The sequence below is a fragment of the Colobus angolensis genome, unplaced genomic scaffold, assembly GCF_000951035.1.
Source record: "Colobus angolensis palliatus isolate OR3802 unplaced genomic scaffold, Cang.pa_1.0 Scaffold22, whole genome shotgun sequence".
Classification (NCBI taxonomy): domain Eukaryota; kingdom Metazoa; phylum Chordata; class Mammalia; order Primates; family Cercopithecidae; genus Colobus; species Colobus angolensis.
In genome coordinates, this window is record NW_012115377.1 from 2,229,118 (window position 1) to 2,235,287 (window position 6,170).

The 6,170-nt window shown below is 53.6% G+C and overlaps 1 protein-coding gene across 1 annotated transcript in view; it reads left to right on the plus strand.

Annotated features, from left to right (window-relative positions):
- The first annotated feature begins 331 nt into the window (after positions 1–331).
- KDM4B (lysine (K)-specific demethylase 4B) overlaps positions 332–6,170 on the plus strand; it is a 154,491-nt gene continuing 148,652 nt past the window's right edge. The window contains exon 1 of the mRNA XM_011943480.1: positions 332–452. The gene's annotated coding sequence lies outside the window, so the exon portion shown is untranslated. The remainder of the gene's footprint in view (positions 453–6,170) is intronic.

Below are 6,170 nucleotides of genomic sequence, written 5' to 3' on the forward strand. Positions count from 1 at the left end.
TGGACAAGGATTTTCCTCCTCAACTCTTGCTAATTTTAGTTGCCTATTGATTGATTCCTTGATTCAACATACTTGATTTAGTGTGTAGAACATTAGCATGGTTCCAAAGCCAGGACTGCACAAAAAGGCGTGGGCGGAGAAGTGTCATCAACCCCCTTCCTCCTCCCCATTCCTGCCTACCCCCTGCAGGAAAGGAATCTCATTAGTCTCTGGCTCAGCCTTTCAGGGCACCTCAAAGAAGCAGATGTGTATTTTTAAAATTTCTTCTTCTTTCTTCTTCCTTCTTCCTTCTTCCTTCCTTCCTCCTCCTCCTCCTCCTTCTTTTTGAGACAGAGTCTTTCTCTGTTGCACAGGCTGGACTGCAGTGGTGTAATCACGGCTCATTGCAGCCTTCACCTCCTGGGTTCAAGTGATCCTCCCACCTCGGCCTCCTGAGTTAGCTGAGACCACAGGCGTGTGCCACCATGCCCAGCTAATTTTTGTATGTTTTTGTAGAGAAATACCGTGTCTTGCTGTGTTGCCCAGGCTGGTCTCAAACTCCTGGGCTCAAGTGGGCTCCCAAAGTGCTGGGATTACAGGTGTGAGCCCCAGCGTCTGGCCTTATAACCTCTTCTTTCCCATGTGAAAGTGTCACTGTGCTCTGTTCACTTAGCTGTGTGTCCTGGAAACCACTTCATCAGCCAGGGAACTCTTCCCGGCTCCTCTGCACGGCTGCATAGTGTTCCCTGCATGGATACAGTGAAGTCCACCCAGTGTCTTTCCTGATGGAGGCTAAATGCCTCCATCAGGAAAGCACCTGGATCTTGGTTTCTAAGTGGCATTCTCCACAAACAGAACCAGGGCTTGTTGGAGATTGGTCAATCCCAGGATTGTTTCCAGGCTCTTATGGTGGCGAACTGTGCTGCCGTGTGCAACCTGGTGTATATGGATTTTCACATTGGTGGAAGGATATCTTCATGGGAGATTTCCACAAGTGTGCTTGCTGGGTCAGAAGTGCAGACATATTGTGTTAACTTTTGCTAAACACCACTGTGTGGTCTGGGAGGGCCTGGTTCCCCTGCCTCGCCAGCAGGGTGTGCTGTTCTGTGTCTAAAATACTTGCCAATCCCAGTGCTGAGAAATGGGAGCTCCATGGAGTTTTAATGATTGTTCCTGTAGTTATGAGTGGTGATGAACATCTTGTGATTAAAGCTGTTTTTCATCTTTTCTGTTAACTGTCTCTTCATGCTTTTCACTTACTTTTTTCTGTTGGATATTTGGCCTTTTCCTCCTAACTTGAAACTCCAATATGTGAACCTCTGTGGTGTGTATTTATGTATTGCGAGTATTTTCTTTGTCTTTTTTTGTTGTTGTTTGTTTGTTTATTTATTTTTGGAGACTGAGTCTTGCTCTGTTGCCCAGGCTGGAGTACAGTGGCACAATCTCGGCTCATTGCAACCTCCGCCTCCCAGGTTCAAGCGATTCTCCTGCCTCAGTCTCCTGAGTAGCTGGGACTGCAGGCATGAGCCACCACGCCCAGATAATTTTTGTATTTTTAGTAGAGATGGGGTTTCGCCATGTTAGCCAGGCTGGTCTCGAAATCCTGACCTCAGGTGATTCACCCGCCTTGGCCTCCCAAAGTGCTGGGATTAGAGGTGTGAGCCACGTTGCCCAGTACAAATATTTTCCCTCAGTCTCTGGATTGCCTTTTGACTTTGTTATTGGTGTTTGGTTTTCTTTTGCCCTGCAGAATTTTTTTTTTCTTTTTCCTTTCCTGTCCTTTCTCTCCACTTTCTCTCTCCTTTCCTTTCTCTGTCCTCTGTCCTTTCTCTGTCCTTTCTCTGTCCTTTCCGTCTCCTTTCCTTTCCTTTATTTCCTTTCTTCTTTCTTTTTTTTCATTTTCTTTCTTTTTCTTTTTTCTCTTTCTTTCAAGACGAGGTCTTACTATGTTGCCCAGGCTGGTCTCAAACTCCTGGGCTCAAGCAGTCTTCCTGCCTTGACCTCCCAAGCAGCTGGAATTACAGGTGTGAGCCACCACACCTGGCTAATTAAAAAAAAAAAAAGCCAGGCACGGTGGCTCACACCTGTAGTCCCAGGACTGTGGGAGGATCACGTGAGTCCAGGAGTTTGAGGCCAGCCTGGGCAACATGGTGAGACCCCCATCTCTACAAAGAAGAAAAAAAGTTAGCCAGACACGGTGGTGTACGCCTGTGGTCCCACCTACTCAGGAAGCTGAGGTGGGAGGACTGCTTAGCCCAGGAGTTCAAGGCTGCTGTGAGCTGGGATCACACCACTGTACGCCAGCCTGAGTGACAGAGCGAGACCTTGTCTCAAAAGTCACATTTCTGAGTCTATTTTCTTTGCCTCTCGATTAGAGCTGTGGTTGGAAAGCCCTTTCCGTCTCTGGGGCTGGAGAGGAGTTTGGCTCGTTTTTTTCTGGCTCTCGTATGATTCCTCCTTTACACTCACGTTCTGATCCCACCGCTGTTCATTCTCACAGATGGTGCGAGGTGGGGACCTCACTTTATTGTTTTCTAAATGGCTACTCCGTTGTCCCAGCTCCATTGATTAAAAAATCCCTGCTTGGGCCGGGCGTGGTGGCTCACGCCTGTAGTCTCAGCACTTTGGGCTGGGATGGGCCAATCACTTGAGGTCGGGAGTTCAAGACCAGCCTGACCAACATGGAGAAACCCTGTCTCTACTGAAAATACAAAATTAGCTGGGTGTGGTAGTGCATGCCTGTAATCCCAGCTTCTCAGGAGGCTGAGGCAGTAGGGTCTCTTGAATCCGGGAGGTGGAGGTTGTGGTGAGCCGAGATTGTACCCTTGTACTCCAGCCTGGGCAACAAGAGCAAGACTCTGTCTCCAAAAAAAAAAAAAAAAAAAACCCCTGCTTGGCCAGGTGCAGTGGCTCACACCTGTAATCCCAGCACTTTGGGAGGCTGAGCTGGGCGGATCCCTAGAAGTCAGGAGTTTGAGACCAGCCTGGACAATATGGTAAAACCCCATCTCTACTAAAATACAAAAATTAGTTGGGTGTGGTGGTGGGTGCCTGTAATCCCAGCTACTTGGGAGGCTGAGTTAGGAGAATTGCTTGAACCCGGGAGGCAGAGGTTGCAGTGAGCTGAGATCATGCCACTGCACTCCAGCCTGGGCGACAGGGCGAGACTTCGTCTGAAAAAAAGGTCCCTGCTTACTCCACTGCCTTGGGAAACCCCCTCTGTTCCCCACACAGGCTCCGTATATGCCTGAGTGTGTGTTTTTCCTCATCTCTCCACAGCAGGTCTGCCCCTGGTTGTTGGCCACAGTCAGATGCTCAGCCGTGTGAGAATGCTCTGTCTCCTGCCTGGGCACATCTGGCTCCCCTCTGCATCCTGTTTGGTATGACTTTTTAGGGTTTGTGCATTTTTCTGTGTACTTTGGTACACAAATGCTTGTTTGAAGTTAATACGTGGCAGTAATGCTGGCACTGGGGATGGCTGGGGTGGTGGATGGCCTGTGTCCTAGAGGGCGGGTGCGCTGGCAGAGACTTGGGGATGAGGTTAAGGATTCTCCTAAGTCCTTTTCTTCTGGGGGAAAGAGACTCGTGGGAACCCCTCCAGTGCAACAGTCTCGCCATTTCCACACGCCAGCCCCTGGCACTTTCCACCATTCGCGTGCCCAGCTCCCACAGTCTCACCCTTGCCCTGCCACAGGCCCGTGCTCCCTCCTTACCCGACCTGGAGTGCATGGCCCGCAGTGGGCCTGTTCTCATCGCCCATCCCGCCAGCTCCTTGACCCTTCTCAGCCCTTGCTGCCCCCTGGGCTCATCCACCTCTACCCATGATCCAGAGATGGATCGTCACAGGCCCACGGGTCCAGGCCCACCCCAGCCTGGCAGCTTCCTAGAGCAGTGCCCTCAGCTGGGCATGTTGCCCAGGGGCGCTCGGCAGTGTCTGGAGACAGCCGGTCCCTGTGACCCGGTGTGCACATGTGCTGCCATGTGCATTTCACATCCCCAGTTTCATGTAGTTGAGGACCGCTTGGCCGTGAGATCCGCCACGGCGCTGTGCTCCCTGGGAGTCCCCTTCTCACGTCACCCTGTGCGGTGAGCGTGAGAAGTCACCCGCAGAGGGTCAGGAAGGCGGTTATATTTTAGTGGCCACAGGTAGGCAGTGCCCCTGGGTGTTGGGCAGAGGCCACCCCTGCTCCCCTCTGGAAGACACTCCCTTCTGTCCAGGCAGCCCTCAGATTACAGCCCTTAGTCTGACCCCAGAGACATGCAAATGGGGGACAGACGCAGGGCTTTGGTGCCGGAACCAGGAACGTCCCAGGCAAAGTGAGACAAACTGGTCACCCCCTGCACATTCCGCCACTTCCACCAGGTTTTAGTCTCCCACCCCCTGAAACTGGTAACTCTTCTAGAGGTACCCGTGCAGTGTCTTCTTTTTCTGCGCGCTCCGTGTGTGCTGGCCTGTCCTGCGGCCGTCACCTGGCAGATAGCTGCTGGGGGTCCTGTCCAGACCCAGGGATCCAGCACAAAGCTTGGAGACGTGTCTGTGCAGCCCACCCTGTGGCTGTGTGTGGAGTTGGTGGTGGACTTCTGTCGCCCCATGATATCTGAGGCTACAGGAGCGGCCTGTAGAGAGGTGTTGGTGGCCAGGTGGGACAAGCGTGGAGAACACAGATGCCTGGGGCAGCTGGCAGGAGGGGTCAGGTGCTTTTGAAAGAACTGTCCTTCCCAGCGGTGCTGCCAGGCTACTGGGGTATAGATCAGTGTGGGCACCTGTTCCTCCATGGCCTCTGTGACCTGCCGTGTTATTGGACTTGCTGGTCTGTGGCTGAGCGAGCCTCCTGAGTGACAGGATGGTGACAGCTACGACTTAGGGGACCTCATTGAGCTTCCCGAAGACCCCATGAGGAGGGTGTTAACATGGAGAGCCCCCTTTACAGATGAGGAAACTGAGGCCCAGAGGTGTGGGGCCTTGCCCTCCTCTGGTCCTCATGGTGGGTGGTGGGGCTCACCTTCCTTTGTATGCTTGTGGATATCCAGTTGTCCCAGCACTGTTTGTTGAAACACCTTTTCTTTCTGCATTCAGTGGTCTTGGGACCAGGCCTTGGGAGCCTGTGCTGTGTACCATGTCCCCACCTGGGACCTCCCTCCAAGTGTGATCTTAGAGTTTGCAGGGCCACGGGGGGAAGGTCCCCACCATTCTCCAGCAGCCGCCTCACCACACAGCTGGGAGGGATGTGGGGTAGAGAGCCCTCCTTGGCGCTGGCCCTGGGGGTTGAAGTGGTACAGGGGCAGGGGTGGCCCCTGCAGTCACCGCGTCCTCCTCTGGTAGAGGCGAGTGGTGATGCTGGGTCACAAGAGGTGGCTTCTCCCAGTGGTCTCACGCTGCACTCCGGGGCCTCCATCACCTGATCTGGGGGCTGTGGGGGTCCTGGGAGAGGGCTCGTGGTAGGGGACAGTTTTTGATGTTCTCTTAGTGAAGGACAGAGAAGAAGAATGGGGGGGCTGGCAGTGGGGGCAGGGAGCCAGGATGGTGCTGATCCCACCTCCCTTCCTTCCATCCCTGCTGCAGGCCTGCCCTCTTCATGCCTGGCTCCCCACAGCCTCTCCCTGTCCCCGTCTGTCCCGCCACTACTGGAACCCCACCCCACCTCTGGGCAGTGTGCACCCCATCCTCAGAGAGGAACCCCCATCCCCTGGACTTGTGGGGGCCTCACATCCTGCTGTCTCCCCGGAGCTTGCGGCCGTTCTGCTGCTCCTCCCACCCCTCCTTGCTGTCCTTCCCGGCAGTCCAGACCCGTCCACCACATCTTTCTGACTCGTGCTGCCACATCATCTGCCCCGGCTGGGGTTTTAGCTCCCTGGGGACTGGAAACGCATTGGTTAAGATATGGTGAGTTAGGCCGGGAGCAGTGGTTTATGCCTGTAATCCCAGCACTCTGGGAGGCTGAGGCAGGTGGACCACCTGAGGTCAGGAGTTCAAGACCAGCCTGGCAAACATGATGAAACCCCATTTGTACTAAAAATACAAGAATTAGCTGGGCATGGTGGCACGCACCTGTAATCCCAGCTACTTGGGAGGCTGAGGCAGGAGAATTGCTTGAACCTGGGAATTGGAGGCTGCAGTGACCCGAGATTGCGCCACTGTGCTCCAGCCTGGGCAACAGAGCGAAACTCCATCTCAAAAAAAAAAAAAATAA